This window comes from Stomoxys calcitrans, chromosome 2, assembly GCF_963082655.1.
Source record: "Stomoxys calcitrans chromosome 2, idStoCalc2.1, whole genome shotgun sequence".
Classification (NCBI taxonomy): Eukaryota; Metazoa; Arthropoda; class Insecta; order Diptera; family Muscidae; genus Stomoxys; species Stomoxys calcitrans.
Genome location: NC_081553.1, coordinates 194,464,763 through 194,489,010, shown reverse-complemented (window position 1 = coordinate 194,489,010; position 24,248 = coordinate 194,464,763). Strand labels below are relative to the sequence as shown.

General features: G+C 39.4%; 1 protein-coding gene across 1 annotated transcript in view; it reads right to left on the bottom strand.

Annotated features, from left to right (window-relative positions):
• Nucleotides 1-22,697, bottom strand: part of LOC106089009 (regulating synaptic membrane exocytosis protein 2) — a 259,660-nt gene extending 236,963 nt beyond the window's left edge. The window contains 2 exon segments of the mRNA XM_059361981.1: nucleotides 19,829-20,038; nucleotides 20,266-22,697. The gene's annotated coding sequence lies outside the window, so the exon portion shown is untranslated.
• Between the last annotated feature and the right edge of the window lie 1,551 nt (nucleotides 22,698-24,248).

Sequence of the window (24,248 nt, the reverse complement as noted above, 5' to 3'; positions counted from 1 at the left end):
AAGCATGGTGAACCAGCTCAAACCACTTCAAAGTCTGATATCCACCAAAAGAAGGTTATGCTGTCTGTTTGGTGGGATTGGAAGGATGTGGTATATTTTGAGCTGCTTCCAAGGAACCAAACGATTAATTCGGATGTTTACTGTCAACAATTGGATAAATTGAATACAGCCATAAAGGAGAAGCGACCAGAATTGGTCAATCGTAATGGTGTCATATTCCACCAGGACAACGCTAGACCGCACACATCTTTGATAACTCGCCAAAAACTGAGTAAGCTTGGCTGGGAACTTTTGATGCATCCACCAGCCCTGACCTTGCACCATCAGAATACCATTTATTTCGATCTTTGCAGAACTCCTTAAATGGTAAAACTTTCGGCAATGATGAGGCTATAAAATCGCACTTGGTTCAGTTTTTTGCAGATAAAGGCCAAAAGTTCTATGAGCGTGGAATGGAAATTTGCCAGGAAGATGGCAAAAGGTTATCGAACAAAATGGCAATTATATATTTGATTAAAGTTCATTCTAAGTTTTATTAAAAATGCATTTACTTTCTTTTAAAAAATCCGCAATTACTTTTTGGGCAACCAATAAATACAAACTGTAACCTGCAACAAGTAAAAGCGCACTAATATTGACCTGTCCGAATCTTATTTGAATGTATTTTTTTTAATTATAGGAGCTTTATCATGTTATGGACCGATATGGATAGTACTTGTCATGGCTGGTCACACAAAATTTCAGCCAAATCGGATCGAAATTTCAGCTAAATCGGATATTCAACCAAATCGATATTTGCGCCCTCTAGAGGCTCAATAAGTCAAATCGGGAGATCGGTTTAAATGGAAGCTATATCAGGTTATGGAAGCTATATTTCAGCTAAATCGGGTGGTAATTGCTTATTCTAGAGGCTCTAGAAGACAAATCTGAAGGTCAGATTAAAGGGCATCTATGTCAGGTTATGAACCGATTTGAACCATACTCAGCACAGTTGTTGGAAGTCAATGCAAACACCTTATCCCTAAGTTCAGCCAAATTGAATAAGAACTGCGCCCTCTAGAGGCTAAAGAAGTCAAGATGCGATATCGCTTTATATGACAGCTATACCAAAACAAGGGCCGCTTTGGTCAATTTAGAATCTCAACTGACCTACACTAACAGAAAGGACTTGTGCAAATTTTCACTCACTTAGCTTAACTCCTTCGAAGATTAGTGAGCTTTCGACTGACGGATGGGCGGACACGCCAAGAAGATTAAGAATATATACCCTTTGTTGAGTCGATGTGTTACAAATGAAACGATAAAATTAGTATATCCCCATTTTTGAGCAAAGTTAGGATTTTCATGTTACTCACAAAATCTAACTGTTTTCATACACACCCTTAAGTTTAAGCCTGTTATAGTATCCCCACCTAAGCGTAGATGTCTTTTAGACTTAAAAAACCTAGCAATGACAGGTATAATACTGAATTACAACATCTTTTCCGCATCTATTCTTTATAAGTGAGCCCGTAGTCCTATGTGCCCCGTTTTCTCACGAACTTCTCATAGGATTTTTGTCGCCCCACCGATCGTTTCGAGGTTCCACAGTGATACATGCTCGTGTTACTTCCTTTACTCAGACAGCGTAGCCCCGAAAGACTTCGAATTCCGTGAGAGCCCCGATTTCCGCCTGGTCAGGCAGTCCGAAACAGATCTCTGTCCCAGGATTCTCAAAGTAGATCCCCAGTCCCACTCTGTACTCTAGCTTTGATCCATCCGCGTAGCATGAACTTCCAGATGGCAATTCCAGAGATCCGTCAATCCAAAACTGTGCCGCTGGCATCAGTGTGCCTCGCATACGACATCAAGTGTGGTCTAAGGTATCCAATTGGAAACCTCTTCCATTCCTTCCAGGTTTCCTATCGTCGCCTCGACTATACCATGATGATGAGACCTTTTTCTATCCTCTAACCATTCTCATAGAATAGTCTCTAGTGCCTCCAATGCTATTCAAATCATGCTCATGAAGAGCCATTGGACTATCTTTGGATTAAGTTCCCATTTTTAGCCTACGGAATGTCTACATAGCGTCCAACATCTTTGAGCCTTCTCGGTACCCTTCGCATTCGGTTTCCTATCCAAGATCACTCCTTAGTATTTGACCTTGTCAGATTTCGAAATCGTTCTATTGAGGAAACGTGATGCATCAAATTGGCCCACCTTCGTCTTCCTCGTGAATAAGCACATGTCATACTTCATGCAGTACCCTATGTCTAGCCCAGTCATACTCCATCTGCAAGATCTATATGGCTTTCTGCAAAGTTGATTTGAATGCCAAATCCTCAAAAGAAGTATTACAGTGTCTGCATAGCAGGCATGTTCAAATCCCTCCCCACTCAGCTCTCCAAATAGGTTTTTTATGGCTTTAACCCATATATAAGAGTGGCGATAAATGCTGATTTCGGTCTTCTCCGCGTTAACATTGAGACCCCTGGGTCTAGCCCAGTCATATGCCATATGCAAGACCCTTTCGGCCCTTTTGCATAGCTGAATCAGATCCTTACACCTAAGAAGTATCATAATAATATCGTCTGCATAGCAGACGGGTTCAAACCCCTCCTAAGTCAGCATCCGTAATATGTTATTTATGGTGGTCACCCTTAGGAGTGGCAATAAAATGCACCCCGTGGCATGCTTTGTGGCACTTTCTCCCTTATATGCCAGAAGAGGTTGCCACTGGAAGTTATTGGGGAAATTGTGTCTACGCCGAAAATCCTTTGGGTGATAAGAAGTTGCGACTCCTTTAATTCACCACTCCCTGATGATGTATCACCGGTTGAATTAGAAGCTGTGCCTGTTAGACTGGTTCCTTGGCTTAGAGAGATATACTCTGCTTGTATCAGTATGTCATAAATACCAGTGGGATGGAGGGACACAAAGGTCATTTTCATTTCGAAAGCAGGAAAACCCTTGCCTGTCATACGTTATGCTGAAGACTCTTGAGAGGTTGATAGAAACATATCTTAGGACAAAGATCCCTGGGGATCCCCCATCACGACAGCAGCAAGCCTAGGCAAGTCCACTGAAACAGCCCTACACGCCATAGTCGGCTACATAAAGGGTTCTCTCGCTGTCAAGGATTATACAATGGTAGCATTACTTGACATTGAAGGTGCTTTCAATAACGTAATACTGATGTCAATCATGAAAGAGTTGGAGTTTCTAGGCATCAACTCTATCGTAAGAAAGTTGATTAATATTTTACTTGGTCATAAGATGCATTAAGTCAGGCTTGGGATCTCTCGATCTAAAAAGGTGGGCCAACAGAGGAACTCCTCTAGGAGGTATACTATCTCCTCTACTTTGGAATATAGCTATTAACTTTATTTTAGGAAGAAAAAGATGTAAAAGTGGTCGCGTATGCTGATGACGTGGCAAGTGCGCTTAGGGGAAAATCTCCCAGCACTTTAAGAAATGTACTTCAGGAAGCTCTGCGTGCAACAGCAAAGTGGGCTACCTAAAGTGGTCTAGGTATAAGTCTGTGCAAGACAGAAGTAGTTTTTTTCAGCAGGAGATACAAGTTACCTACAGTGGAACCTGTCTCCTTGGGTGGAGTGAATGTTTCATTAACAGACAGCGCAAAATACTTGGGTGTTTTGCTGGACAGCAAATTGAACTACAAATCCAACATTTTGGAGAAGGCAAGAAAGTCTACTCTTGCCCTATACACCTGCTAGAGAGCCATTGGCAAAATTTGGGGGTTAAGATCGTGCGTCATGCATCGGGTATATACTGCAGTTGTCAGACGTATTGTGGTCTGGTGGAAGGCACTTCAAAAGTCCACCTGCTGTTCAATACTCAACTGGATCCAATGATGGCTTCACTGAGGACGACATCATCTGATGCACTGATTTATTTATTGCCAAATGAAGTTGATGATGACCAAATCAAAGCATTAATCGAATTGGATCGTCATGTAACTGAGCGTGTGATAGGAGAGAAGTTAAATATACCAAAATCAACCGTTCATTATCACATAAAAAGTCTTGGACTGGTGAAAAAGCTTGATATTTGGGTACCACATGTATTGAAAGAAATTCATTTAACAAACCGAATCAACGCTTGTGATATGCACCTTAAACGCAATGAATTCGATCCGTTTTGGAATGCATTTACTTTCATTTAAAAAAATCCGCAATTACTATTTGGGCAACCCAATAATTTAATGCTACATCTAATGCCTCTGAACATTGAGGCTAGACCACTGCCATAAGGCTAAAGAAGCTTTCTTTTTGGTCCTGTGATGGCTACGGACAATGTGGTATAGTTAATAAAATGTCTGATGTTCCAGGCAGTGTGGATTACACCCTGCCTGAGCCGCTTTTTGATAAAAAGTACTGCACCACTATTCCTGATGCAACCGCTGCGAACTACGATATCCCTGGTACCAGAAGTTACATAGATTTCCCTACGGATGGTTCCAAACTAGACAACCAGGTGGTCTTTGGGGTGTATACTAAAGATCTAGAACTGGTCATATCGGATAGGATAGCCGATTACTCCAGTGTTTATCAAGCGAAGATCCTTGCAATTAAGTAAATGGTGGAATGGCTAGGAAATAATGTCATAACGACGATTGGCATAAATATCTTCTCAGACAGACAGGCAGCCATTAAATCTCTGGAGAACGTAATTCTGAACACAAAAATCGCCCTCGACTGTAGCAGATCTCTCAACGAGATGGCTGAACATTTAAAAATTCTCCTGTTTTGGGAACCGGTACCACTGAGATATCCCAGGGAATTGTAATGCGGACAAGCTTGCGAGACCAGGAATTACCCCTACACATTTCAGGGATACTGGAATCTGTGAGTATGCCTCTATAGACATGTAAGCTAAGTTTTCAGGACCAGGCCCGTAGGACAACGAATGATAGATGGTTACAAAGGGGAGGCTGTGAACATTCCAAAACTATTGGGTTGCCCAAAAAGTAATTGCGGATTTTTCATATAGTCGGCGTTGACATTGCATTCTTTCTTCTGTCAGTTATCAGCTGTTACTTTTAGCTTGCTTTAGAAAAAAAGTGTAAAAATAGGATATTTCATTAAAGTTTTATTAAAAATGCATTTACTTTCTTTTAAAAAATCCGCAATTACTTTTTGGGCAACCCAATATGTGGCCTAATCTAGACTTTAAGAGGTTTACGGCTTTGCTGTCATCGGCTAGAACACACGTCTCAGCCATTGTGTTCATCATGACAGGTCACTGTTTAATGGGAAAACAGGCTGACAGACTAAAGGTTGCCAGCAACGACCTTTGCAGAAGCTATGAGGACATCGAAGAACAAGAGACTGTAGAACATCATCTGTGTGTGTCTCCCGCACTAGCAGTCAGAAGGAGTTCCACTTTAGGTTCTCATTTCTTTGAGAACCTGTCTGGTTTAGTGAATGTCAACATTCGCAAGCTGTTGGGCTTTTTAAAGCCATCTGAATGGTACAACGTTAGGAACTAGAAGGCATCTTCCTTCTTCTGTTCCTGTGGCATCACAATGGACGAAAACGTCTGAGTGAGTCTGATGGCAGTAAATGGAGATAAGACGAAATGGATGGTTTCCACTTCCGAAAAGCCTTGTACAACCGAGCAGATAAAGAACATGGAAAAAGTTGGTAACCACAACTTTGAGATAGTCAATAACTTTATCTACCTCGGCACCGCCGTAACCGAAACGAATGACACCAGTTTTGAGATAAATCGAAGAATAATACTGGCAAACAGATGCTACTTTGGACTAAGTAAGCAGTTTAGAAACAAGGCCACCTCTCGACAGACGAAGATTACACTATACAAGACACTGATACTACCCGTGCTGTTATATGCTTCTGAAGCATGGGTACTTGTGAAAGCAGATGAAGCAGTGCAGGGAGTATTTAAAAGAAAGATTCTTCGTAAATATAGGCGACGTATGAACCACGAGCTGTATGTGCTGTATGACGACGATAGCATAGTTACACGCATCAAAATACAACGGCTGCGTTGGCTAGGTCATGTTGTCAGAATGGATGAAGAAGCTCCAGCAAAGAAGTCTTTTGAAGGCAAACGAGAAGACCAAAAGCCCGATGGAGAGATCAAGTTGTGGGAGACACCACGAAATTTGGTGTCAGAGATTTTAGAATGAGCGCAGAAGATCGAGGCGCTTGGAACGCTACGTTCCTACGTTCGGCTAGTGGAAGAAATATTCTGTCATAGCCAATTAAAGTAAAGTAAGAGTCTGATGGCAGACGGTCACTTAAACCTCACCTAACCTAGTACACCCTCATTCTATTTTCGAGGCTATACAAACAATTTTCAATGAAATCGTTTACCATATTAAGCCTTATTGCCATAAAGCAGAGGTTTTAAAATCGACCTGTATGCCCTAGCTGAAGAATATGAGCACTTTTCATAATTATTTTTTCTTTCTCCCCCATTTCCCCATAATTCTTCAAATTTAAACAACATTGTCATAAATCTGTCATATATGTATGTGTAAACATGTATTATTTGATAATAAATAGCATTTGAGTGAAAGCTAATGAACTCAATACAACAGCCCTGTAGTACCACATGGGCCATTTGGTGTGGGTAGTAGTTTCAGAGATAATTGATTGTATTTCAATGATGTCAGACTGTCAGTGTCTGGGGACAATGACAATAAAAATAACAGCAGTAGCAATGACATCAACATCGACCGAAATTAAATCAATTACAGACTGACTACACGTCACAAACTGCAGGACATCAACATCAACATCATCATCATCATCATCGCCAGCAACAACAACAACAATATCATCGTTATCATTTCAACAACTGTGAATTGAATGGGATCTCAACAGTCATAGGGGAGAGATACGAGGGCAAAGGTTTTTTTTTCTTTGTTCGCAGTTTTAATTTTTTTTTTTTAATTAACAAGCTAAAAATCTTAAACATAACAATGCTGTTGTTCTTTATTGTAAACAAAACCTAGTAGAAGCGTGCTATATACGGCCAGGTCGAATCTTTTATGCAAATGCAAATTTTGCCCATGAACATTCCACTAAGGAACAGGGGCAAACTTCTCACATATCAAAGAGTGCAGTCCGATTCAAGTTTAAGCTCAATGATAAGGGGCCTGCTTTTTATAGCCGAGTCTGAACGGCGTGCCGCAGTGCGACACCTCTTTGGAGAGAAGTTTTACATGGCATAGTACCTCACAAATGTTGCCAGCATTAGGAGGGGTAAACCACCGCTGAAATTTTTTTCTGATAGTCTCGCCAGGATTCGAACACAGGCGTTCCGCGCCATAGGCGGACGTGCTTACCTCTGCGCTACGGTGGCCTCCGGTCGAATCTTTTATACCCTCCACCAAGTCAAGTTTTTAGATAAGAATACCTCGCCGAAGTTGCTCAAGAAGTCAAATCGAAGAAAAGGTTATATGGAAGCTTTGTCAGGTTATGAACGTTGGAGTTCCGAGTAGAAGTCATTGTGCAAAATTTCAGCTAGAATGCAAAATTTCAGTTAGAATGGAGCACTCAAGAAATACATTCGGGAGATCGACTTGTAAGGGAGTCATATCAGCTTATGGACCGACTCAGACCATACTCGTCACGAATATGATCCGATTGTTGTTATTATAGAGGCCACTGTAGCGCAGAGGTTAGCATGACCGCCTATTTCGCTGAACGACTGGGTTTGAATCCTGGCGAGGCCATCCGAGAAAATTTTCAGCGCCGTTAGGAGGTTTTCCCCTCCTAACGCCATCAACATTTGTGGGGAACTATGCCATGTTAAAACGTCCCTCGCAAGAGGTGTCGCACTGCGGCACGCCGTTCGGATTTGGCTACAAAAAAGGAAGTCCCTTATCATTGAGCTTAAAACTTGAATCAGACTGCATATGTAAGAAGTTTGTCCCTGTTCCTTAGTGGAATGTTCGTGGGCGAAATTTGTATTTGCATATCAGCTTATGGACCGACTCGGACCATACGCGGCACGAATATGATCCGATTGTTGTTATTATAGAGGCCACTGTAGCGCAGAGGTTAGCATGGCAGCCTATGTCACTGAACGACTGGGTTCGAATCCTGGCGAGGCCATCAGAGAAAATTTTCAGCGGAGGTTTTCCCTTCCTAGCAACATTTGTGGGGAACTATGCCATGTTAAAACGTCCCTCGCAAGAGGTGTCGCACTGCGGCACGACGTTCGGATTTGGCTACAAAAAAGGAGGTCCCTTATCATTGAGCTTAAAACTTGAATTGCACTGCATATGTAAGAAGTTTGCCCCTGTCCCTTAGTGGAATGTTCATGGGCGAAATTTGTATTTTCATATTAGAGAGGAAGTCATTGTGCAAAAGTTCAGCTGAATTGGGTAGGATTTGCACACTCAGAAAGCTCAAGAACAGTGTTGCCGTTTGTAGTAGGTTCCTACCAAAATTGGTAGGTTTTTATACCCTTCATCATAGGATGGGGGTATACTAAAGTATTTATATGTATTCTTGATCGTCATGGCATTTTAAGTGGAACTAGCCATGTCCGTTCGTCTGTCCGTCCGTCCGTCTCAACGATAGGGGGCATACTTCTTATCCGAATATCACACCATTTTGCATGTGAACTTCTATTATGGGAGAAATCATTCAGTTAACTTGATAAGCCTTATGGTGTTTAAGAAGAAGAATAATGGTGTAGGGTATCCCACGAGATGTATGAGATTTTCTTACGCCTACTGTTTGCATTTAAATGATTTGGTATGGCAACAATAAAGAAAATCTAAGCCAAATTTTTGCCTCTTGAAGTTTTCTAAATATTTTCAATTACAATTGAAAATCATCAAAAAAAAAGCTGCATTCTTAAACTCACCTGGGCACAGACAGAGGATTTTTATTTTTGTTTTTTTTTTTTTTTATTGAAGAACTATGTGCCTCTTAGTGTCCTGCAAGAAGGCCCCAAAAAAACTAGGCATTCAACCAATGACTTACGCATACATTTGCATACCCAGCCCAGCACAATGCAGATGAAAAATTATACAAATCTGGTGTCCAATGCTATATGTACCATGGGTGGTTGTTGTATGATGGTCGGTCCACCTCCACTAGAACCATTGCAACCACTCTGAGCAGCTGGTGGTGCTGCTGCTGCCACTCGTGGCACATTTCACTTTCGAAAGCGTTTTCTCAAGTGGAACACTTTTATTTTATTTATACACAATATTTATATAATATTCACTTTGATGGCGGCATCTTTTGAAACCATCCATGTTTTGTAAGGTCACGTGCCCAAAGAACTCAGAAAAAAACGAAATAGAAAACGCAGAAGAGAAAAATTATAAAATATTCATGCATCTACCAAGTTTGGCTTTAAAAATTTGTTTGTAAGCTGGTGGGCCAGTCGAACTGTTTTCATAAAAAAGAACCGAAAATTTCCAAAGATCCAGATAAGCTGCAAAATTAAATTGATTTTCTTTTTCATTTTCATTTTCACCAACTTGGTTTTTTCCAATTTGGTTTCATAGTTGTTAATTAGATGTTTGTGGAATGAAATCTAAAGAAATTTTTGTAAAGCTTTGTAACTAAGAGGAAATGAAAGGATACAAGTAAGAGGGGTTAAGTTTGGGTGGACTTTATCTATTTATATATGAATGGCGTTTCTATAGTTCTCAGGAAGATTTCTTTCTACGGTCATAAACCAAAATGGCATAACAAGTTCTCATAACAGAAGCCCACATGAACACTTTTTTGTATTTTTCATAAGAATAACGCCCTAGGAGAAGTGTAGTTTTAGTACCCATTTCCTAAAGGAAAGAGTAAATTTAGTACATTTTTCCTTGGAAATTAGAAATTTTGTACCTTTGTCTTAAGAAAGGTTGGTTTTAGTACCATTTCCCTTGGAAAAGGTAGTTTTGTACCCTTTCTTATAGGAAGGGGTAGTTTTGTGTCCTTTCCTATAGGAAATAGTAGTTTTGTACCCTTTCTCAAGGGAAATGGTAAATTTATTGGGTTGCCCAAAAAGTAATAGCGGATTTTTTAAAAAAAAGTAAATGCATTTTTAATAAATCTTAGAATGAACTTTAATCAAATATACTTTTTTTACACTTTTTTTCTAAAGCAAGCTAGAAGTAACAGCTGATAACTGACAGAAGAAAGAATGCAATTACAGAGTCACAAGCTGGGAAAAAATTTTTCAACGCAACCCAATTTTTTGGGCAACCCAATATTATCTTTTCCATTGCGAAAGGATAATTTAAATACTCTTTCTCTTGGAAAAGAGTAGTCTTAGAATTTTTCCCTTAGGAATGGATAGTTTTAGTATCATTTCCCTTGCGGAATGAACTTTTTTAGTGCCCCCTCCTTCGGGAGAGTGCAGTTTTAATACCCATTCTCATGGTAAAGAGTAGTTTTGTACACCTTCCCATAGGAAGGGGTAAATTTAATGTAAATACAGTGGAGGCCACCGTAGCGCAGAGGTTAGCATGTCCGCCTATGACGCTGAACGTCTGGGTTCGAATCCTGGCAAGACCATCAGAAAAAAAATTTTCAGCGGTGGTTTTCCCCTCCTAATGCTAGCGACATTTGTGAGGTACTATGCCATGTAGAACTTCTCTCCAAAGAGGTGTCGCACTGCGGACTCGGCTATTAAAAAAGGAGGCCCCTTATCATTGAGCTTAAAACTTGAATCGGACTGCACCCATTGATATGTGAGAAGTTTGCCCCTGTTCCTTAGTGGAATATTCATGAGCAAAATTTGCAATTTACAGTCCTTGGGGAGAAAAGTTTTTGTAACTTTTCCTTTGGGAGAGAAAAGTTTAACTACCCTTTCCCTAAGGTAATGTTAGTTTTAGTACCCTTTGCCAGGGGATTATTAGTTTAAGAACGCTTTCCCTAAGGAAATGTTAGTTTATGTACCCTCTCCCTTGGGGTTGTTAGTTTTAGTACCCTTTCCCTTGGGGAAGGTTAGTTTAAGTACCCTTTCCATTGTGGAAGTGAAGTTTTAGTATATTTTTCCTTGGGAAAGGGTAGTTTAATACCTTTTCCCTTGGCACAGGGTAGTTTTAGTACCCTTTCCCTTGAAAAGGGGTAGTTATAGTACCTTTTCCCTTGGTTTTTACCCATTCTCATGGTAAAGAGTAGTTTTGGAAGGGGTAAATTTAATGTTAATACAGTCCTTGGGAAGGGAAGATTTTGTAATTTTTCCCTTGGGAGAGAAAAGTTTTACTAACCTCTCCCTTAGGGTATGTTAGTTTTTGTACCTTTTACCATAGGATTGTTAGTTTAACAACCCTTTCCCTAAGGTAATGCTAGTTTTTGTACCCTCTCCCTTGGGGTTGTTAGCTTTTGTACCCCTTCCCTTGGGGAAGATTAATTTAAAAACCCTTTCCATTGAAGAAGGAAAGTTTTAGATTATTTTCCCATGGCAAACGGTAGTTTAATACATTTCCCTTGGGAAAAGGGTAGTTTTAGTATCCTTTCCCTTGAAAAAAAGGGTAGTTATAGTACCCCTTCCCTTGGGAAAGGGTAAATTTAGTACACTTTCCAAAGGAAAAGGGTAATTTTAGTATATTTCCCTAGCAAAAAGTTATTTTTAGAACACTTTCCCAAAGAAAAGGGGTAGTTTTAGTACCCTTTCCCTTGAAAAATGTAGATTTAAGTACCCCTTTGCCTTGGAGAAGGGTAGTTCTAGTACTCTATCCCTTGGAAAAGGGTACTTTTAGTACCCTTTGCTTTGGAAATGGGTAGCTTAGGTTTTAGTACCGTTTTAGTACCGTTTCCCTGGGGAAAGGGAAGTTTTGGTACCCTTTACCAAGGGAAAGGGTAGTTTTAGTACCCTTTACAAAGGGAAGGGGAAGTTTTACTACCCTTTACCAAGGGACAGGAAAGTTTTACTACCCTTTACCAAGGGAAAGGGTAGTTTTTGTATCCTTTACCAAGGGAAGGGAAAGTTTTAGTAACCTTTACCAAGGGAAAGGGTAGTTTTAGTACCATTTACCAAGCGAAAGGGTAGTTTTAGTACCCTTTACCAAGGAAAATGGTAGTTTTAGTATCCTTGCCCAAGCAAAAAACAGTTTAAGCACCCTTGTCAAAGGAAAGGGTAGTTTTAGTTCCCTTTCCCAAACGAAAGGATAGTTTTAGTACCATCTACCAAGGGATACGATAATTTTAGTACCCTTCTCAAGGGAAAGTTTAGTTTTTTCCTAAGAGAAGGGATAGTTTAAGTTCCCTTTCCCAAAGGAAAGGGGTAGTTTTAGTACCCTTTTCCAAGGGAAGGGGTAGTATAAATACCCTCTTCCAAGGCAAAGGGTAGTTTTAACACCTTTTGCCAAGATAAGGGTAGTCTTAGAACCTTTTTCCAAGGGAAAGGTAAGTTTTAGTACACTTTTCCAAGAAAAAAGGTAGTTTTAGTACCTTTTTCCAAAGGAAAGGGTAGTTTAAGCACCCTCTCCCAAGCGAAAGGGCTGTTTAAGTACCCTTTCCCAAGCGAAAGGGTAGTTTTAGTACCCTTTCCCGAGCGAAAGGGTAGTTTTAGTACCCTTTTCCAAGCGAAAGTGTAGTTTTAGTACCTTTACCCAAGCGAAAAAGTAGTTTTAGTACCCTTTCCCAAACGAAAGGGTGGACTTTGTACCCCTTCCCATGGGAAAGGGTAGATAAAGTACACCTTCCCAAGAGAAAGGATAGGTTTAGTACTCTTTCTCAAAGGAAAGGTCAGATTTCGTAACCTTTCCCAAAGAAAGGGTAGTTTTAGTACAGTTTCCCTAAGGAAGGGTAGTTTTAATACCCTTTCCGTTTTCCAATTGAAGGGATAATAATAAAACACTTTCCCAGGCGATAGGTCAGTTTTAGTGCCTTTTTCCAAAGGAAAGGATAGTTTTAATACCTTTTCCCAAGCGAAAGGACAATTGTAGTACCCTTTCCCAAACGAAAGGGTAGTTTTAGTACCCTTTCCCAAGTTTAGTACACTTTCCCATTAAAAGGAAAGTTTTACTGCACTTTCTCAAGAGAAAGCTTTAGTACCCTTTCCCAAGCGAAAGGGTAGTTTTAGTACTCTTTCCCATGGTAAAGAGTATTCTTTGTCCTATTTCCCATGGGAAGCACACTTTCCCTTGAAAGAGGGTAATTTTAGTGCCCTTTCCCAAGCAGAAGATTAGTTTTAGTACCCTTCTCAAGGGGAAGGTTAGTTTTGGTACCCTTTTCCAAGCGAATGGGCAGTTTTGGTACCCTTTCCCAAGCGAAAGGGTAGTTTTCAGTACCCTTTCACAAGCAAAAGGGTAGTTTTAGTACCCTTTCCCAAGGGGAAGGTTAGTTTTAGTACCCTTTCCCAAGCGAAAGGGGAGTTTTGGTACCCTTTTCCAAGCGAAAGGGTAGATTTAGTACCCTTTTCCAAGCGAAAGGGTAGTTTTAGTACACTTTCCCAAGCAAAAGTGTAGTTTTAGTACCCTTTTCCAAGGGAAAGGATAGTTTTAATACCCTTTCCCAAATGAAAGGGCAGTTTAAGTACCTTTTATCATGGGAAAGCATAGTTTTATTACCCGTTCCCTTGAACAGGGTGGTTTTATTACCCTTTCCCTTGAGAGAGGCTAATTTTAGTACCCTTTCCCTTGATAAAGGGTAGCTTTACTACCCTTTCCCTTGATAGAGTGTAGTTTTAGTACCCTTCACCTTGATAAAGGTTAGTTTTAGTACCCTTCCCCTTAGTAAAATGTAGTTTTAGTACCCTTCCCTTTCGGAAAGGGTACTTTTATAAACCTTTCCCTTGGGAAAGTATATTTTTAGCACCATTTTCCAAGGAAAAGAGTGGTTTTAGTACCATTTCCCATGGGAAGGGATGGTTTTTGTACCATTTCCCACGGGAAAAGTTAGTTTAAATAACATTTCCCTGGGGAAGGGTACTTTTAATACCTTTCCCTTGGGTAAGGGCCTTTTTCGTTTAGTCCCTTGGGAAATGTATATTTTGGCACCCCTTTCCACGGGAAAGGATAGTTTTCGTAATAGTTGACCTTAGCAAGTGTAGTTTTACTAACCTTTATATTAAGAAAGAATTGTTTTAGTACGCTTTTAGTTGGGAAAGGTTAGTTTTAGTACCCTTCCCATGGGTAGAGGTAGTTTTAGTACCCTTCCCTTGGAAAATTGTACAAAAAGTTGGGGTAGGGTAGTTTTAGTACTCTTTCCCTTTGAGAACGGTAGTTTCAGTCCTTGGATTGTCTTTGGAGAAGGGTAGTTGTACTACCCTTGTCCTTGGTGAGGGGTAGTTCCATTAACTTTGTCCTCGGGGTGGAGTAATTTCAGCAAGTGTAGTTTTACTCACATTTATATTTGGAAAGAATAGTTTTCGTACGCTTTTAGTTGGGAAAGGTTAGTTTTAGTAATCTTCTCCATGGGAAGGTGTAGTTTACGTACCCTTCCCTTGGAAAATTGTACAAAAACTTGGGGTAGGGTAGTTTCAGTACTCTTGCCCTTTGCGAACGGTAGTTTCAGTCCTTGAATTGTCCTTGGAGAAGGGTAGTTGTAGTACCCTTGCCCTTGGTGAGGGGTAGTTCCATTAACTTTGTCCTCGGGGTGGAGTAATTTCAGTACTCTTGTCATTGGGGAAGAGTAATATGAGTACCCTTGTCCTTGGTAAAGGGAAGTTTCAGTATTCTTACCCTTCGGGAAAGGTAGTTTCAATACCTTTGGCATTCGGGAAAGGCAGTTTCAGTACCCTTTTCTTTGAGGAAGGGTAGTTGTAGTACCCTTGTCCGTGATGAAGATTAGTTTCAGTTCCCTTGTCCTTGGGGAAGGATAGTCTCATTACTCATGTCGTTGAAGAAGGGTAGTTTCAGTACCTTTGTTCTTGTGGAAGGGTAGTTTCAGTATCCTTGGCCTTATAGAAGTGTAGTTTTAATACCCTTGGCCTTCGGGAAGGGCAATTTCTGTACGCTTGTCCTTCAGGATGAGTAGTTTCAGTACCCTTGTCTTTGGTGAGGGGTACTTTTAGTTCACTTACCCTTTGGGAAGGGTATGTTAAGTACCCTTATTCTTGGCGAAGGGTAGTTTCAGTACCCTTTTCCTTAGGGAAGTGAAGTTTCTATACCATTTTCTTTGGGAAAGGGAAGTTGCAGTACCCTTGTCCGTGGTGAAGAGTAGTTTCAGTACCCTTTTCCTTGGAGAAGGGTGGTTTCTGTACCCTTGTCGTTCAAGAAGGGTAGTTTCAGTATTCTTGTTCTTGGGAAGGGTAGTTTCAGTACCCTTGTCCTTGGTGAAGAGTAGTTTCAGTACCGTTGTATTTGGTGAAGAGTAGTTTCAGTACCCTTGTTTTTGGGGAAGGGTAGTAGCATTATCCTTGTCCTTGGTGAGCGGTAGTTTAAGTATCCTTGTCCTTGATTAGCGGTAGTTTCAGTACTCTTGTTCTTGGTGAAGAGTAGTTTCAGTACCCTTGCCTATGGGGAATCGTAATTTCAATACCCTTGTCCTTGGGGAAGGGTAGTAGCAGTACTCTTGTCCTTGGGAAAGGGTAGTTGTAATACTCTTGTCCTTCGAAAATGGTAGTTTCCGTACCCCTGGTGAATGTGTACTAAAACTTCCCTTCTCCAATCGAAAGGACATCAGAACTTTCCATACCCAAGCAGTATTTCAGTAGCTTTTCTCTTTGAAAATGTCATTTTTAGTACTCTTTCTCTTGGGGAAGGTTAGTTTAAGTGCCCTTCCCTTGGGAAGGGTTAGTTTTTGAAACCTTTCCTTTGGTGAAGTTGAGTTTTATTTTCCTTTTCCTTGAGGAAGTTTAGTATTTGTACCATTTCCCTTGGGAAAGGTTAGTTTAATTCCCTTTTCGTTGGGGAAATTAAGTTTCAATAGCCTTTTCCTTGGGAAAGTTTTGTTTTAGTAGCCTCTCCGTTGGGGAAGGATACTAAAACGGTAAATTTTTATATGGGTTTTATATTTTCATCAAAAATTTCGCTACACATTCTTGACAGTACACAAACTGTAACGGGATAAAAGCAGTGAAAATTGACCTCCCTAGTAAAGCGCAGAGTTCAGGGGTGGTTTTCCCCTCCTAATGCTGGCAACATTTGTGAGGTACTATGCCAAGTAATACTTCTCTCCAAAGAGGTGTCGCACTGCGGCACGCCGTTCGGACTCGGCTATAAAAAGGAGGACCCTTATTATTGAGCTTTAACTTGAATCGGACTGCAATCATTGATATGTGAGAAGTTTGCCCCCATTCCTTAGTGGAATGGTCATGGGCAAAATTTGCATTTACAAAATTTCCAGTAAAGTCCTTAAGTATCGCTGTTTATTGCTTTAGTCAGTTCCTAATTTGTTGTAATACTCATTTTATTACTAAAAAAAAGTACTTTACCTATTAAAACCCCTTAACTAATGTCAATGCCATTAACAAACAAATTTTTGCATTTAATATCAAATCCAAACTCATCACAAGACCTTAAGTTTATTGACATTCTTTTCATCCATGAAATGTCAAACCAAGTAAACAAAGTTTAAAACCCACATCGAGGGAGATGTTTTTTTTTTCGTTTTCATTTCCTTTTCATTTCTCAGCGCAAAAAGGTTCATCAACCAACCGAGAACCCCACAATAACCTTTTGCACGAACACAAAACAACCTTCAATTCTGGCTCTCACTTTGAGCATTACTATCATCCATTAATTCTCAAAGCGTCATATCCTAAGTTGACTGGGCTGGCTGCTTTTGCCTATATACTGCGAATGTTCACCTTGCACCCACATACATTGCTTTGGCTTGCTTGCTTGCGAGCTTGCCCTCAACCAAAACCTCCCTAATGATTCAAAAATTTTTCCATTTCCTTTTTGTCTTGCCAAAGCAAAAGCCAACTCATATGCGGCAGCAATAACAATGATGATGATGATGATGATGATGCCCTTTGACACATTTTGTGAATATGATTTTCTGTTTGTGCTGCTGGTGTAGGTGCTTGCATGCGACGGAAGTAAGCGGAACACCCACATGTTGGACATTAAGCTCTTGTGTTGGAATTGAAACGTATTTGCAAACTATTCGATATTCAAGGGAATAAATTATAAATTTTATTATAATCACATAGTAAAGAAATGGCTTCTAGTAAGAGTAAGAGTGCAAATCTGATAAAATGTATATATATGGAAGCTATATTTATATCTGAGCCGATTTCTTGCAGAATCTATTCGTCATCCTTGGGCCAAAAACGTAATTCGTCCTAAATATCATGTAAATTGAAAAACAAATGCGACCTGTACCTTGATCACAAGTATGCATGGACAAACAGACGAACCGACAGAAAGATGGACAGACAAACAGAGGGACAGACGAACATGGCTAATTGGAATCATGAAATAACTCTTAGTCATCGGTATGCATATCAAAGGTTCTTACTTTCCTCTTTTTTAGCGTTGCACCTCCTACGGATACTGACTCCAATGAGATTTAAGCCCGCCTACTAAGCAGACGATTTTGTGACAGGAGTCTGAAATAACCATACTTAGCGCAGTTGTTGGAAATCATAACAAAATCTTGTGTGCCTATTTTGAGCCAAACCGGCTAGGAATTGCGCCCTCTAGGGGCTCAAGAAATCAAGATCCAGGGTTGGTTTATATGGCAGCTATATCGGGTTATTGACCGATTTGAACCATAATTAGCACAGTTATTGTGAGTTATAACAAAACATGCTTCATGCAAAATTTCAGTCATATGGGATGAGAATTGCGCCCTCTAGTGGCTCAAGAAGTTGAGATGAAAGATCGGTTTATATGGCAGCTGCATTAGGTTATTGACCGATTTGAACCATAATTAGCACAGTTATTGTGAGTTATAACAAAACATGCTTTATGCTAAATTTCAGCCATATGGGATAAGAATTGCGCCCTCTAGTGGCTCAAGAAATTTAGATGAAAGATCGGTTTATATGACAAGTATATCAGGTTATAAACCGAGTTAAACCATACTTGACACAGTTGTTGGAAGTCATAACAAAACACTTCCTCCAAACTTTCAGCCAAATCGGATGATAATTGCGCCCTCTAGTGGCTCAAGAAGACAAGATCCAAGGTCGGATCATATGGCAGCTACATCAGTTTATGGACCGATTTAAACCATACTTAGTACAGTTTTTGGTTCTCATAACTAAAGACTTCATGCAAAATTTCAGCCATATGGGATGAAAATTGCGCCCTCTAGTGGCTCAAGAAGTCAAGATCCGAGGTCGGTTTAAGAAATCAAGATCCAAGACCGTTTTATATGGCAACTATATCAGGTTATGGACCGATTTGAACAATACTTATTACAGTTTTTGGAACTCATAACAAAATACTTCATGCCAAATCGGAGGAGAATTGCGCCCTCTAGTGGCTCAAAAAGTTGAGATAAAAGATCGGTTTATACGGCAGCTATATCTGGTTATAAACCGAGTTGAACCATACTTGACACAGTTATTGAAAGTCATAACAAAACACTTCTTGCAAACTTTCAGCCAAATCGAATGAGAATTGCGCCCTCTAGTGGCTCAAGAAGACAAGATCCAAGGTCGGTTTATATGACAACTATGGATCGATTTGAACCCTACATAGCACGGTTGTTGAAAGTCGTAACAAAACACCTTGTGCCAAATTTCAGCTAAATCGGATAGTAATTGCACCCTTTAGTGGCTCAAGAAGTCAAGATCCAAAATCAGTTTAGTTGGCAGCTATAGCAAAACATGGACCGATTTGGTCCATTTTTAATCCGACCTATACCGAGAGCCTAGTTTTACTCCTTCGAAAGTTAGCGTGCGATCAAGAATATATATACTTTATAGGGTCTTAGACGAATATTTCGAGGTGTTACAAACGGAAAGACGAAATTAGTTAACCCCCAACTTATGGTGAAGGGCATAATTAGCGGTCAAGTTCTAGGCGCATCGCCTCAGCCTAAAATTATGCAACAAATGGACATGTAAAGGGGGGCCGCAAACACTTAAAGGTGTAGCGAAGCACATCTAGTATCTAAATCCTCAACTTGATACCTTAGAAATTACCACATCCAACTATGAATGTCATATCGGCACAGGTTGTCGTTATTCGATCTCCAAAATATTTCGTGTTTTGCTTTTTAGGATCAAACAGAGAAGAAAATGGGAGAGAGGGAAGGATTGAGGGAATGAGGGTGGGAAGGAGGGTGGAAACGAGGGAGGGAACGAGGGTGGGAAAGAGGGTGGGAAAGAGGGTGGGAAGAAGGGAGGGAAAGAGGGAGGGAACGAGGGAGGGAACAAGGGAGGGTACGAGGGAGGAAACGAGGAAGGGAACGAGGGAGGGAACGAGGGAGGGAACGAGGGAGGGAACGAGGGAGGGAACGAGGGAGGGAACGAGGGAGGGAACGAGGGAGGGAACGAGGGAGGGAACGAGGGAGGGAACGAGGGAGGGAACGAGGGAGGGAACGAGGGAGGGAACGGGGGAGGGAAGGAGGGAGGGAACGAGAGAGGGAAAGAGGGAGGGAAAGAAGGTGGGAAAGAGGGAGGGAACGAGGGAGGGAACGAGGGAGGGAACGAGTGAGGGAACGAGGGAGCGAACGAGGGAGGGAACGAGGGAGCGAACGAGGGAGGGAACGAGGGGGGGAACGAGGGAGGAAACGAGGGAGGGAACGAGGGAGGGAAGGAGGTAGGGAAGGAGGTAGGGAAGGAGGTAGGGAAGGAAGTAGGGAAGGAGGTAGGGAAGGAGGTAGGGAAGGAAGTAGGGAAGGAGGCAGGGAAGGAGGTAGGAAAGGAGGCATGGAGAAAGGGAGATGTTTTAAAAAATCTTTTGACTTTCTGGGACACTCTTATGTATATTTATAATATATAACAACTGTATGTATAAAAAAAATAATAAAAAATTACTCACATTAATGTTGATGGAGATTGAGATGTTATCTTAAAACAGAGCGTTGTGTTAATATTCGTTGTTGTTAATTCAGAATACAAAAATTTATGAAATTATAATCCTTTTGGTTGTTTAGTCGTTCGAAAGAGCTATGTTTTTAATGTTGTCTTGATTATTTTAGAAGTCTGTTTTGGGTTAATTTTGTGGTTATATTATGAAAATTTATATTTTCTAAAAAAAAAAAAAAAAAACAAAATTCAACACTTATTATTTTTTTAAAAATTATTATAAAAATCTATGGTAACTTTTTATAAAACTCTCTTTGTTGTATTTATGAAAAAAAACAATTTCAATTTTTTGTTTTGTAGATTATAACATTTGTAATTTCTCTACGAAACATGTTGCATACAACAAAGAATAATGTTTGCATATGTTTTTTTTTTTTTTGTCTTTGGTACTTTGATTTTATTTTCGTGGAGAAGAGTGTTTGGTGTTGTTGTTTGTTTGGTTGGAGGTGTTGAAAATGTGGTGACTAGAGCTTTTGTTTTTGAACTCGTATGGTATTTAGAGAGAAAGAGAATAAAAAGGGGTTTCATTTATTTACAATAATTGTGTGCCTGCTACTGTGGTGTAGTTGAGTATGACTTTTGTGTATTGATTGGTGATTATTGCCTGCTTTTGTTAAAGTTTCCGTTTTTTATTTGTTAGTGAAGTTTTAGTTTTTTTTTTTTGGTTTTTCTTCTCTAGACCGCCAGAGCTTTATTTAATAATTTATTGAAATAGAATTCACCATTAGTTTGGTTTTGTATTGTAATTTTTCTTAAGAATTTTAGCCAAAGCTTATTTATGTTGGGAAAGGAGTTTCAAGAAAATCTGCTTTAAATACCTTGATTAAGTTTTGTAATTTTTAGTCGTAGTACTAGTAGATTTTGTTTGCATAGATTTTATTTATTTAACTTTTTTTTTTATTTCTTTGGAGGCACATTATTCTTTATATATTTTATTTTTTTCAAGAATTTTTTTAATTATATTTATTTACACTTTTTACATTATATGTAACTTTTTGTTGTTGTATGCTTTTGGGGTTTTGGCCACTTTTGTGTATAGAAGAGGAATTTTCTATATGCTACAATGCTATTATATTTGAAACTTTAAGGGCTTATGGTTAAGAGGTTTTTAACACGTTTATCCTTTACTATATTTGCTTGTTTTATGAGTTCTGTTAATGTTTACAGAAACCTCTCTCTTTCTACCTTACTATGATTCTCAACTGTAGCTACACACACAAGCACACACACACATGTTGATTTTTTTTTATTATTTGGTGAAATGCCTGAGTTAACTTGAGTGCAAGAAACTTTTCACTGTTATGCTTAACTCCCCTTGTATAAAAGATTGCCAGAGATAGAGAGAGACTGAGCGAAAGAGACAGGGAGTGAGAGAGAGAGAGACTGTGGTGTGGTGTGATTAATATGAGTGCTCTGCCTTGGTGGACTGGTGAGTAAAACAGCACCTGTTTTCTTTGCTGTGCTTTTGTTGACTTCTTTTGGTGTCTTTACTTGTGGCCGTCGGTAGTGGTGAATTTTTAGCCTTTGACTAATATGTGTGCTTGTAGTTGTTGTTGTTGTTGTGTATTTATGTGGAGGAAGGGAGCCTTAAGGATTTTATTGTGCTTATCGCTCACTCATCATCTGGCTGTCACAAGCACTCATTTTGGCATTAACACAAGATGACTATGCTTAGGCCAATGTTTCATCAAGTGAGCAAGAGTAAAAGAAAGAGAGAGAGAGAGAGAGAGCGAGAGTGATTTGGCTTCAAAAAGATACCCATAAAGTCATTGGAGAAAAAATGCGTATAGGTATTTCTTTTTCTTTTTTTTTAATAATGATAATGAGGGTATTGGTGCGGTAGGTGGTTATGCTGCCTGCTGTCTGCTGGTTTTTGTTAAAGGTGGTGATGGTGATGGTGAGTTTGTAGGTTCGTTTGTTCTTTCGTTTGGTCGTACTTTCATTCGTTTGGTTTTGTTTTTTTTTTTTCCTTTTTTCTATTGAGAGGGAGAGCTTTACGTTGCTTTTTTGCGTTTTCCTCTGATTAATTGCCCTTTTACTGTCGTATTACATATAGATTCCTCGTAATGCTTATTCTTCCTCTTGTTCATGGTTATACACACAACTATTTACAAAGGCAAAACATTTTTGCTAAAAAAAAAAAAAAAGATTTGTTGCCTCAATGATTGTGACTTTCAACTTCTTCTTCTCCTTGTTTTACTAATGGTCTACAGCTCTGCCATATGATTGAATACGTTTTAAGCTCAATTTTTTTTTGTTTAATTTTTTAGAGGAATTTCAATTAAAGGGTCTTTGGTAAAGGGCAAATTTGGTTTTTTTGCCTAAAACATTGTGTGGCCCTACTCAGTTGAAAGCAACAACAAAAACAACACTTGATGGCCTCCTCTTACTTGGTGGGGGGCCATTATTGTATACAGATTTTTTCACTGAACGCACATTGCCACTCCATTGCCTTGTGACTGATTTTTTTTCTTTGCTGGGTTTTGCATTTTTTTTTCTTTTCATTTGTCGGGTATCACAGGATTTTTCACTTTTTTAGAAAATACATAATTTTTTGCTAACTCTCTAGAAGCCATTTCTTTGAATTTCCATTTTTTTTTTTTTTGCCTTAAGAAACGTTTTCGTTTTCTTTTTTTCCTAAATTAAAATGTTCCTTGAAGTTTTTCTTTTACTTATATTTCAGTTTTAGTTTTTCTTGTTTTGTGCTTAAAGTGTATCTCTCATAGTTTATGCTATTTGTTCACAGATTTAGTTTTTTTTTTTGTTTCTTCTTAATTTTCTTTAATGTTTTACGCGCTCTACGACGACGACGACGGCGACACCACTACACGACAACGACTACTGAACCCTATAGTGGAGCACTGTTAACTTTAAGTATCCAGCTCCCCCTTTGGTGACAAAGCACACACGAAACAAAATCAGTAGAATGGCTTAATTCACCACGGTGGTAGATTTCCTGTTTTATCCCCCACATTAATGTATGCTTTACGAAAATTCTACACAAATGTTGTTTGTTTTGCTGTTGTTGTTGCTTCATTTGTTTTAGGTTAGCTTTCGCTTTCGCCAAAGCTTTTTCAAAAGGTTGACTGACAGCAAATGAATGTTGAGGAGGGTTTAAAGATGGTGCTGGTGGGAAGGGGGGGTGGTCGTCTACTTTCCCATAGTGGAGCACTCATATTGACCACCTCCAGTTCCTTTGTTTGCTTTCCTTTGACATTTGTGAACTATTAACATATTTTGTTGGTCTTTTTGTGGACTTTTGATCTAAATTTCATTTTGGAGCATTCATCTACGGTTTGCTCTCTAGATGAAACAAACGACGAGAGAGAACAAGGGAGAGAGAGAGAGAGAAAAAATGCTCTGGCCCTGAGAGATGTCAGTAGGTTGTAAAAACAATTTAAAATTATGCCAAGCAGACATTTGGTCAAAAACACCAACAACACCATTCATTATCTGTTGTCCTTGTTGTTGTTGTTGTATTATTGTTATTATTGCAAAAGGAAAATGCATTGCATGGCTGTTAAAAAAAAAAAAACAAAAACAAAAACAAGAAAACACCATCCAGAAAATGATTATTTATAGCCAATGGGGATTTTTGACCTTTTCGTCGTTGTTGTCGTCGTCGTCATCATTATCGTTGTCTTGTTTACGAACTTCAAACATGGAGAGAGTGGCAGAGGTGCTATGGTTAAATTTAGCTTTATTTTATTTTTCTTAGATTAGCTTTACCCAGGAAAAGTTCAAATGTTTTTTACTTCTAGAAATAAATAAATTTTGAAAAACTTCTTTAATAACAGAAGTAAAATTTGCACTGTGCCGAAGAGAGTGTTCCAAAGACCCAAAATACTAGCAAAAAGTGCACAACTTTTGATGTTTTTGATTCTGATTAAAAAATCTTCAAGACATTTATGGAGAAGGACAAATGGTTTCAGAAGTCCGCATCTCTTATACAGGCTGACATACAGGATATTAACTTGATTTTTTTTTTGACATCTCTTACCTTCTGCAGGCTAAAACTTTTAAAGGCTTTATATTTTTACAAATGAATTTTTGATAATTAAAGCACCCTTACTACAGGTATGCAGATGCAAAACTGTGCCAAAAAGTTTTGGATATTACCATAACATTTGGCAAGCTGATCAATTAGGTACATCAATGAAGCCCTTCTACTTTTCGATTTTTCTTCCATTATGCGATATAGGGGTACTCGGCACCGATTCGGACCGTACTCAAACCAGCAAAAATTAAAGCTTCTAGGAATCTAACATGGATGATCAAGAGACTGGTTTACATGAGAGCTATAACAGGAGGCCACCATAGTGCAGAGGTTACAATGTCCGCCTCTGACGCTGAAAGCCTGGATTCGAATCCTG